The sequence below is a fragment of the Acinonyx jubatus genome, chromosome B1 (genome assembly GCF_027475565.1).
Source record: "Acinonyx jubatus isolate Ajub_Pintada_27869175 chromosome B1, VMU_Ajub_asm_v1.0, whole genome shotgun sequence".
In the NCBI taxonomy this organism is placed as follows: Eukaryota; Metazoa; Chordata; class Mammalia; order Carnivora; family Felidae; genus Acinonyx; species Acinonyx jubatus.
This window is the reverse complement of record NC_069382.1, coordinates 81,715,685-81,727,779: the sequence shown is the minus strand read 5'-3', so window position 1 is coordinate 81,727,779 and position 12,095 is coordinate 81,715,685. Positions and strand designations below refer to the sequence as shown.

At 35.4% G+C, this 12,095-nt stretch overlaps 1 long non-coding RNA gene across 3 annotated transcripts in view; it reads right to left on the bottom strand.

Moving 5' to 3' along the window:
- The window catches only part of LOC113601470 (uncharacterized), a 102,572-nt gene that overhangs the window by 28,632 nt on the left and 61,845 nt on the right, over positions 1-12,095 (bottom strand). For 2 of the 3 annotated variants that reach the window (XR_008296103.1, XR_008296104.1), the window contains exon 4: positions 6,606-6,696. The exons of the other annotated variant lie outside the window; for it this stretch is intronic. This is a non-coding gene — a long non-coding RNA (uncharacterized LOC113601470). The remainder of the gene's footprint in view (positions 1-6,605; positions 6,697-12,095) is intronic. 3 annotated transcript variants of the gene reach the window in all.

The following is a 12,095-nucleotide window of genomic DNA, read 5'->3' as shown; positions in this document are numbered from 1 at the left end:
ATTATCTTTTAACTATGTCATTGAACTCAGTTCACTGTTTATTGAGGATGTTTGCATTAATAGTGATATTGGTCTGTGATTATGTTCTTTTGTTCTGTTTTTATGAGTTACATGTCAATATTTCATTTGTTTAAAAAATTAAATGTAAAAAAATTCAATAAAAACTAAATTAAATTTTTAAAAATAAAAAAATTAAATGTAAATTTTCCCAAGAATTTTTACTCTTTAGAAGAATTTTTGTTGTTGTTGTTGTTGTTGCTGCTGATGTTATGCCCCTCTATCCCTAAATAATTTTACATGCATCTCCTAAAAATAAATATATTATCATAATTTAATAATCATCTAACATCTAGTACATATTCAAATTCCTTCAGTTGTCCCCAAAATATCTTTTATAATTTTGTAAGCTAGGATTCAATCAAGCTTATCACATCTAATTTGACTGGATTTTTTTCAGCTTTACTAAGGTATAACTGGAGTCTCATAAAAAAAATGAAAGTTTTTATAGAATTATAACTATCTAATTTTTAAGGTTTTGTTAGACTTTCCCCTTAAATCATTCAGGCCCAATGATTTCCAGTAGGGTAATTTATCTAATTCTTCTATAAAATATTGATCTGTTTAAGCTTACTATCTAAAAGGGAACATGATTGGTAAAATGATTTTCATAGAAAATTAGCCATTTAGCTTATATTTTCAAAAGTATTTTCATAGAGGAGGTCCACAAATTAATCTCTTATTTTTTTATTTTCTACTATTACAAGTTATTCCACTTATTATTTCTTATTTTATATATTTGTGCTCTCTCAACTTTTTGTTATTTCCTATTTTGTACATTTGTATTCTCTCCCTTTTCTTCTAGATTAAATTAGCTAGTGTTTTATCTATTTGTTAATTTTGTTCAAATCACCATATAACTTAATCAAGGAAGAAAATTTGCCTTATATATTTTGTACTTTATGCTTTTTATCCAGGTAATAATTAATAATAATAGGTAATAGCTCCTAATATCCATTCTGTCATTCTATGTCACTATTAGAAACCCTGATTTTTAGCTGAGCACATGACTACCTTAAATAAAGACCACATTTTCCAGCCTAAATTTCAATTAGGTATTGCCAAATGGTTACGTCCTGGTCAATGCAGTGTAAGTGGAGATGGTGTTTGCAGTGTCCTCAAAGGAAAATATGCTTTTCTTTTCTCTCCTCATACTTGCTGTCTAGAATCCAAATAAAATGCCTGGAACTGCAACATCCATCTTGGAGATGAAAGGATTTTGAGTATGGAAGTTAGATATGGAGCCAGACAAAAAGAAGTCACCACATACACTCAGGACTGTCTACTAAAGAATATTATCCAAAAGAGGAATCCACTTCCATTGTGTTTAAATAACTGCTACTTTCAGGTTTTCTATCAAATAGAACAAAAAATTTCTAACTGATTCGGGCAGTAGATAAAAATATGCATCCCTCTGTTTAATTATCCTAACTATTTAGAGGAATACTCCTACCACAGTTGTCAGGCAGGTCAAGTCAAATATATATTTATGAAAATGTTCTTGGAAAAGTAACTGGAACTTTTATTTGCCAGGAAAAAATATTTCTAGAACATTTATCTATTCAACAATTATTTCTTTTTTTAATATGAAATTTATTGTCAAATTGGTTTCCATACAACACCCAGTGCTCATCCCAAAAGGTGCCCTCCTCAATACCCATCACCCAACCTCCCCTCCCTCCCACACCCCATCAACCCTCAGTTTGTTCTCAGTTTTTAAGAGCCTCTTATGCTTTGGCTCTCTCCCTCTCTAACCTCTTTTTTTTTTTTTTAACAATTATTTCTTAATTGAAATTCAGTAATGGTAGAAATGATTCAATTTGGATAACTTACACCACTAAATACAATTTCATTCAGCTGGGTTTTTTGTGTTGTTGCTATTTTGTGTTTTTGTTTTTATTTTTTCTAAAGGGATCCATTCAATAACTTTCCTAATTAGATTCCTTGGCTACCCAGGATAGCCATTATTTAAATCATGATTGATTGGTGATCACTCAAGAAACACTCCTAAGATGAATCTATAGTTCACAATGTCTCACTAAGAAGGCCCACAACATGAGGAAGATAATTTATACATTGATAGATTATATTCAGTTTGAAAATAATGAATTGATATGGGATTTTAATGTTAGTAGAAATAGAACCAATTCTTTTCATAAAGTTAAATGGTCTGAATATAATCGTACCACTATCCAAAATCCATCTAACTCATACTTCTGAAATGCCCATGGCTGAAAGTTAAATTTGATTTTGTTTTCACAATAAAGAAGAGTTGACCAGTAAGGGTATCATATGTACAATTTTAAAACAAATTGCATAATTTAGAGTTAAGAAAAATTTTAAACATCATTGAATCCAACTTTTCCATTTTATAGCAACCAAGGTCCAGAAAATCTGTATACACAGGTTATACTACTAAGCCAGTTTCATTTGAATCCAAATCCAGACTGCTTATTCTCTACAATAAAGCTGTGCTTTATATTGCAGGCTCTATTAACTGTCTGGATCTAATCTCGTAGGAAATAGAGTCCACACCTAAATGTAGACCTCAATCCTGCACTGAGACATGCTTACTAAGTTCTATGTCTATGAACGACCTGGTATATACCAAACCCAGCTAAGGCTGCTGAATGTAGAGTTTTCCATTCTTCACCATTTGTTTGTAGTAATATGTATTTTTGATATGTCTTTACACATCTAAAAAGGTCACATTCACACTTTTTTCTTTATATGAATCTAATTACAACATCCCCATTCATTGGTAAACTCGATTGTCCAATAATTAACCTTGGCATTTGCTACATAATCTTTCTTACAATGAAATATGCAGGGATTATTGTTTAATTGGATTCTATAATTGAAACAAATGAAAAATAAGCCAAGAATCTTAGAGTCAGCAAATCTGTGATCATGATATTTTTCCTCAAAATATATTATAGTTTTTCAAAATACTGTTTAAGAGTAGCTTTTGAAAATAAGATCTACATTTCTGAATTATAGATAGACAGTTCATCAAAAGACAGGCAAATGGCACATAAATGTATAAACCAAAATACAAATCCAGAATAACTTTCTTGTGACAAGGAGCTATTATTTTATATTTGAGCATGGTGATGAGATCCATTGTCTCTAACAAAAGGAAGTAGTAACTACCCAAGTTGTCATGGGTACGCTGTTTCCTACTTGATGCCTTCACTTTTTACTCTTTATATCCTGATTATTATATGACAATCTATAATTCTTCCAGTGCCTTTGCTAAGACCTCAATTGTATTTCTTTTTCCTTTCACTTCAATTTTCTCCTTAAAGACATTGATTTCATTCTGTTCACTATGTACACTTTAGAAACCTCATTTTTTTTCTAACAAAGTTATTGGTTCATGTTCAGCCTTTAAATGTAGACACATATGTGTATGTAAGTCAAAGCTCTCCAGTTTTTCATATTTTTCAGAGTTATCAGCTTCTTTTATAACTGCTTAAGCTCTGCTACCAATTTGCATAAGAGTCTTAAAAACCGCCAGCTAATTCCATGAGAATTTATTTTATTTCTTTAAGAGAGTAAAGTAGCAGTCAACGTTTTAATGAAATGGAAATAAAGATTCTTTTCCTCACCATTAAGCAAGAAAAAGTTTGATTGGCTAGTGAAGTTTCTGATATTACTGTTATCAATGTAACTGCATGAATTGGTGCTATTTCTGTATTAAAAATAAATTGAAATAAATAAGTCAGTTTATAAAAGCTTCAGGAAGTGAAATAACATGAAAAACTATATTTCTTTAGCTGATAGAAGATATTTATCTTTAAGTGTGAAAATCTTTTAACTCATAGAGTTTGAATATAGTAAGTACTTACCATATTGAGTCATGAGACAGAAGGAGGATATTAAGGTTTGACTGTTATAACAGATCTGTAATGCTTGAGCAGAGCTTTGTGAAACATACTTTTAAAAACAACCATCAACAGAATAAAATCATATACATTTTCTCACCTGGGATTCATTTTAGTCTAGATCTATGATAACGAAGTCAGGTGGAATGTTAAATTAGTTACATCAAGACAATTCTATCATGGAAATAAAAGGTTTAGGAGACAATTTTCTATGAATTTAGATTTTCAACACAAACTGTGCAATTTCTGAAGATGCAGGCAGTGAAATAATCTCCTCAACTTTCTGCTGGCACATCTTTCCAAAGCCCAAATCTAAGGATGCTAAGCTCCATTCTTCAGCAACTTCTTACTATAGACTCTGGAACAAATGTTATTTCCATTTAGGAAGAATTAAAGTAACCTTTCCATAGTCACTCATCATAATATAAATTTTGAGAACAGGGATTTTTTTTTTCTATCATGGCTAGCACTATATTCTACACCTTATTTTTTGCCACACAGCAGGAGTTTAGTAAATACATATTGAAAGAGTAAAAATACATATGAAGGAGTAAATGAATGAATGAATGAATTCTCTGGTGTCCTAGCTGAGTTCTAAGCATGAAGTCCTTCCTATAACTGAATTCAAATCAGTGAATCTTAATGTATTGCCTGGTATTTCTGAGATCTTGTCTTGCTCTGCAGTGGTCCTAAGAATATTAGCACTGCTCCTTAATGTTGGCCCCCTGGTTGAGTTTTTCCCCCAACTACATCCTCACTTCTTGTGACAAACAAATGTTAATTTTCCTCCTATTTCTTCTTTCATATTCCATGACACCATCCACTCCACACATCTACTAGGATACTCATACATAGGAATTTTCTGTGCATCCCTAACTAAACTTTCTATCTGCTTCTTCAGTCACCATCGCATAATATTCTTCTGATCTTTTTTCTATAGTGAAGTTGAAAAAAAAAACAATAAAAATGAAATTTTTAAAAAGAGCTGCTAAGCTTGTATGTAATTATGAACAACTTTTTACTGGAATATTTGAAAAGCTGCAACATTTCTTTAAAGTAATACCTACACTTCATTGAATACTACAAATGATTAGTAGTTTGGTGCTTATCTTTCTGCACTTTTTTAACTCTCCATAAATAGTTTGAAGATGCAGAAAGAAGAATGATGATAACCATTTGTAATTAAGAAAGCTTGACCAAGCATCAGAGGGTGGATGGTGTTAAGAACAAGTTTACCCAGCTGATCTATTCCAACCCTATGTTTATCTCCAGGGATGCTTTGAGTCATGGTGCTGACACTGCCAAACCTGAATGAAATGTACTAACTATTGATGAATATAGGCCTGAACTAGGGTCCAAGGCAGACAAGGAACAAGTTGTGCCAGCTTACCACCATTGTTTATAAAAATAAGACAGACAAATGATTAGCACCTTGTTTTGTGTGTTTTCTTGGTTTCTATTATTGAGCCTTGTCATAAAGCCTGCTTTGAGCTAATGGCTGGGGGTATAAAAGACATCTTACATGGGAGTCTTATTTCCCTGAGATCAAGGTAACTGGTACATATATTGGTGGCTCATAATCCAAAGCACATTCTGTGTGACTGAGAATGGAAGCTGGGACCTGTGCCAGAAAGTCTTGTACCTCTCTGATATGTGTGCTTTATTCCTCCTGCTGTATCATACTCTTTCCCTTTACTTAAGCCTAAGTGAATTATGCCATGGAAAATCTTGTGGGTCCTCATAATTATCCAACCCTGTGAAAATTGATGCAGCTGACATAAATCAAAGTTTCCTTTTGCATTACTTCTTCCAATATATTTATTGGTGATCTCAATAGCAAATAATGATCACCAAGTATTTAGGTCAAACACGATGCATCTTGATATAATAAATGGTCTGGATATGCCTATTCCGACTTTCTGTTTCTTTGTGGGGTGAGTCACAACCATAGTTTCAGTATCTTTAAAAAAAGTCACAAATCTTGTTAAAAATTTTGGAAATTTGGTGAAACCTTAGGGCACCTAGGTGGGTCAGTCAGTTAAGTGTCCGACTTTGGCTCAGGTCATGATCTTCCAATTCATGAGTTCAAGCCCTCACATTGGGCTCTGTGCTGACAGCACAGAGCCTGGAGCCTGCTTCAGATTCTGTGTCTCCCTCTCTCTCTGGCCTTCACGCAGCTCGTGCTCTGTCTCTCTCTCAAAAATAAACATCAAAAGAAACTTTTTTTTTTCGAGGAGCCAAGATGGCAGAACAGCATGGGAGTTTGTTTGTTTGTTTGTTTGTTTACATCTCGCATCCCTGAAATGCAGCCAGATCAACACTAAACCATCTTGCACACCTAGAAAACCGATCTGAGGATTAACACAACAATCTGCACGACCTGAACCACAGAACTCAGTAGGTTCATGGTACAGAGAGGTGAACTGGGGGTGAGAGAAGCCATGGAGGGCAGGGAGCTGTTTTTGCTTGCAGAGAGAGGACAGAAACTAGGAGAGAGTATAGGAAAAGCACCCCCCAAAGCAGATGGAGACAAAAAGGAAGAGTGGAAACAGCCACAAAGACTGAACAAAAAAGGGAGAAGGGAGAAAGGAGAGGGTTTAAATTCCACTAGGACTCTATAAACAGGGGGAGTGCAGAGTGTGAAACTCCAAAGCTCGATACCTGGTGGTGCTCTGGTGAGAAGGGCGAATCCTCAGGAGCAGAATGAGGTCCGGGGAGTCCTCGGGCCACACAGAGAGAGCCGGTTCCCCTGCTAGGAGGATATTTGGTAGAGGCTGTGCAGCCATCCCACAGGCAAAGGTCCCAGAGAACAGCCACGTTCACTGGTGTTGGAGTGAGGACATTAAGGGTGAAGCCCGGCACCAGATGTGCATTGTGATTTGCCATAATCCGTGAAACACTGCTGCTACATGATTGCACAAACTTTTTTTCTGGGGTATGCTGGCACCCAGCCAGTCTCTGGGCATCGGCAGCAGCACAGTCTCGCCAACATTAATGGGGGAGGGCCAGCACCCAGCCATTGCTCAGCAAGACCCTCCCCCAGAGGATCAGAACAGGTCAAAGCTGCAATCCTTCAGAAGTGAGGGGTTAGGAAACACAGCTGCATCTGAGATAAAACTCAGGAGGGAGGTGCTTCCTGGCAGCCTGAAGGCTTGGTCATGGACAGTGTAAAAGCAGGGAGTGGACAGAAGCTGGAGACAAAGGAGGTGTGCACAGTTGCTGGTCAGGTAGAGCACAGAGTTCTGATATTAGAGACTGGGTAGCTGGGTGACCCCATTTCCATCCCTCCTGCACATGCGCATACACACCTCCATGCGCCATGACAATCCACCCCAGAAGATAAGCAGTGCCATCTAGTGGAGAACATAGCTGTTACACTAAGCCCTGCCCAACTGGGCCAACCTTCCTCTTCAGGAACACCACAAGTCTATCTGCCTGCTTAGTCTATGGACTATAAATTGCTTCATAATTTGACTTCTAGGGGAAACCAATGTAATTGCAATCAAATTTCAGTCTGTTCACTGATCCATCTATTCATTTTTTTCTTTTTTTCTTTTGTTATTCTTGAATACAGAAAGAGAAAATTTTATTTTTATTTTCCATTTTTATTAAGATTTTTCTTTAATGTTTTCTACTATATTTTTTAATTTTGGTATTTTTTAAAATTCTATTTTACTTCCATCTTTTAATTTTATTCTATTTTATTGTATTCATATTTTCAAATTTTCAAACATTTTTCTTTTTTTCTTCTTTTTTTCCTTTTTTTTTTCTTTTCTTATGTTTACCTTTTTCTCTAATCTACCAAGCTCTTTTCAACAACCAGACCAAACACAGCTAGGATCTAGAATCCTCTATTTGATATTTTTTGTTGTTTTTATGTTTAATTTTAATTTTTTTATTTATTAATTCCTTTTCTTCCTTCAAAATGATGAAATGAAGGAATTCACCCCAAAAGAAAGAACAGGAAAAAATGACAGCCAGGAACTTAACCAACACAAACATAAGCAAGATGTCTGAACCAGAATATAGAATCATGATAATAATAATTTTAGCTGGGGTTGAAAATAGATTGTAATTCCTTTCTGCAGTGATAAAAGAAGTAAAATCCAGTCAGGATGAAATAAAAAATGTTATAACTGAGCTGCAATCTCAAATGAATGCTACGATGGCAAGGATGGATGAAGCAGAGCCGCAAGTCGGCAATATAGAGGCCAAACTTATGGAGAATAATGAAGCAGAAAAAAGACAGAGACTAAGGCAAAAGAGCACAACTTAAGAATTAGAGAACTCAGTGACTCATTAAAAAGGAATAACATCCGAATAATAGGGGTCCCAGAAGATGAAGAGAGAGAAAGGGGTAGTAGTTTTATGTGAGCAAATCATGGTAGGAAATTTTCCTAACCTGGAGAAAGACACAGACATCAAAATCCAGGAACCATAGAGGACTCCCATTGGATTAAACAAAAACCGACCATCAACAAGGCATATCATAGTCAAATTCACAAAATACTCAGGCAAGGAAAGAATCATGAAAGCAGCAAGGGAAAAAAGCCCTTAACCTACAAGGGAAGACAAATCAGGTTCACAGCAGACTTATCCACAGAAACTTGGCAGGCCAGAAAGGAGTGGCAGGATGTATTCAATGTGCTGAATCTGAAAAATATGCAGCCAAGAATTCTTTATCAAGAAAGGATGTCATTCAAAATAGGAGAGAAAAAAAATTCCCAAACAAAAATTAAAGGAGTTCGTGACCACTAAATCAGCCCTGTAAGAAATTTTAAGGGGAACCTTCTGAAGGGAGAAAAGACAAAAACAAACAAAGAGACAAACAAAAGACCAAAAGCAACAAAGTCTAGAAAGACCAAAGAACACCACCAGAAACTCCAACTCTACAGGCAACATAATGGCAATAAATTCATACTTTAGTACCCCACTCTAAAGGTCAATGGACTAAATGCTCCAATCAAAAGACATAGGATAAAAAAATGGATAAGAAAACAAGATCCATCTATATGATTTTTACAAGAGACCCACTTTAGATCTAAAGACTCCTTCAGATTGAAAGTAAGGGGATGGAGAACCATCTATCATGCTAATCTTCAAAAGAAAGCTGGAGTAGCCATACTTATATCAGAAAATCTGGACTTTAAAACAAAGACTGTAACAAGAGATTAAGAAGGGCATTATATCATAATTAAGGAGCCTATCCACCAAGAAGACCTAACAATTATAAACATTTATGCTCCAAATGTGAGAGCACCCAAATACATAAAGCAATTAACCACAAATATAAAGAAATTCATTGATAATAATACCATTATAGGAGGGGACTTGAACACCCCACTTACAACAATGGACAGATCATCTAATCAGAAAAATCAACAAGGAAACAATGGTGGATGACACAATGGACCAGATGGTCATAACAGATATATTCAAAACATTTCATCCTAAAACAGAATACACATTCTTCTCCAGTGTACATGGAACATTATCCAGAATAGATCACATACTGGGACACAAATCATCCCTCAACAAGTACAAAAAGATCAAGATCATACCAGGCATATTTTCAGACAACAATACTATGAAACTCAAAATCAACCACAAGAAAAAATTTGGAAAGATAACAAATACCTGGAGACTAAAAAACACCCTACTAAAGAATAAATGGGCTAACCAAGAAGCTAAAGACGAAATTAAAAAGTACATGGAAGCCAATGAAAATGATAACACCACAGTCCAAAACCTCTGGAAGGCAGTCATAAGAGGGAAGTATATAGTAATCCAGGCCTTCCTAAAGAAATAAGAAAGGTCTCTGATACGCAACCTAATCTTACACCTTGAACATCTGGAAAAAGAACAGCAAATAAAAACTAAAGCCAGCAGAAGACAGGAAATAATAAAGATTAGAGCAGAAATCAATGCCATTGAAACCAAAAAAACAGTAGAAAAGATCAATGAAACCAACTGGTTCTTTGAAAGAATTAATGAAATTGATAAACCCCTAGCCAGTTTGATCAAAAAGAAAAAGGAGGGGCACCTGGGTGAGTCAGTCGGTTGAGCATACAACTTCAGCTCACAATCTCGTGGTTCATGAGTCCAAGCCCTATATTGGGCTTTGTCCAGAGCCCTATATTGGGCTCTGGAGTCTGCTTCAGATTCTGTGTCTCCCTCTCTGCCCCTCCCCTCCTCCTCCTCCTCCTTCTTCTTCTTCTTCTTCTTCTTCTTCTTCTTCTTCTTCTTCTTCTTCTCTCTCTCTCTCTCTCTCTCTTTCTCTCAAAAATAAATAAACACTAAAAAATGTTTTAAAAAAAAGAAAAAAGAAGGGACCCATATAAATAAAACCAAGAATGAAAGAGGAGAGATCACAACCAACACAGCAGATATACAAACAATAATAAGAGAATATTATAAGCAATTATATGCCAATAAAATGGGAAATCAGGAAGAAATGGACAAATTCCTAGAAACATATACACTAGTAAAACTGAAACAGGAAGAAATAGAAAATTTGAACGGACCCATAACCCATAATGATATGGAATTAGTAACCAAAAATTTCCCCCAAAACAAGAGTCCAGGGCTGGATGGCTTTCCAGGGGAATTCTACCAAACATTTAAAGAAGAGTTAAAACCTAGTCTTTTGAAGCTGTTCCAGAAATAGAAATAGAAGGAAAACATCCAAACTCTTTCTATGAAGCCAGAATTACCTTGATTCCAAAATCAGATAAAGTCCCCCATTAAAAAGGAGAACTACAGACCCATTTCCCTAATGAACAAGGATGCAAGACACCTCAACATAATACTAGCCAACTGGATCCAACAATACATTAAAAGAATTATTCGCCACAAACAAGTGGGATTTATACCTGGGATGCAGGGCTGTTTTGTGCAGGTCCACAAAACAATCAATGTGATACATTACATCAATAAAAGAAAGGACAAGAACCATATGATCCTCTCAATAGATGCAGAGAAACCATTTGACAAAATACAGCATGTTTCTTGATAAAAACTCTCAAGAAAATAGGGATAGAAGGATCATACCTCAAGATTGTAAAAGCCATATATGAAAGATCCATCACTAATAACACCCTCTACGAGGAAAAACTGAGAGGTTTCCCCCCAAGGTCAGAGACACAACAGGGATGTCCACTTTCACCACTGTTATTCATCATAATATTGGAAATCTTAGCCTCAGCAATCAGACAACACAAAGAAATAAAAGGCATCCAAATCAGCCAGGAGGAAGTGAAACTTTCACTCTTCGCAGATGACATTATACTCTATGTGGAAAACTCAAAAGATTCCACAAAAAACTGCTAGAACTGATTCATGAATTCAGCAAAGTGGCAGGATATAAATTCAATGCACAGAAATCGGTTGCATTCCTATACACAATAATGAAGCAACAGAAAGAGAAATCAAGGAATCGATCTCATTTACAATTGCACACAAAACCATAAGATACCTAGGAATAAATCTAACCAAAGAGGTGAAAAATCTATACACTGAAAACTATAGAAAGCTTATGAAAGAAATTGAAGAAGACACAAAAAAATTGAAAAATATTCCATTCTCATGGATTAGAAGAATAAATATTGTTAAAATGTCAATACTACCCAAAGCAATCTACATATTCAAGGCAATACCTGTCAAAATAACACCAGCAATCTTCACAGAGGTAGAACAAACAACTTAAAATTTGTACGGAACTGGAAAAGACCCCAAACAGTCAAGCAATCTTGACAAAGAAAACCAAAGCTAGAGGCATCACAATCCCATACTTCAAGATGTATTATTACAGAGCTGTAATCATCAAGACAGTATTGTACTGGCACAAAAACAGACATTCAGATCAATAGAACAGAAAAGAGAACCCAGAAATGGACCCACAAACATATGGTCTACTAATTTTTAACAAAGCAGGAAAGAACATCCAATGGAATAAAGACAGTCTCTTCAGCAAATGGTGCTGGGAAAACTGAGCAGCAAATGCAGAAAAATGAACATGGACCACTTTCTTACACCATACACAAAAATAAACTCAAAATGGATGAAAGACATAAATGTTAGACAGGAGGCCATTAAAATACTTGAGGAGAAAGCAGGTAAAAACTTCTTTGACCTCAGCAGCAGCAACTTCTT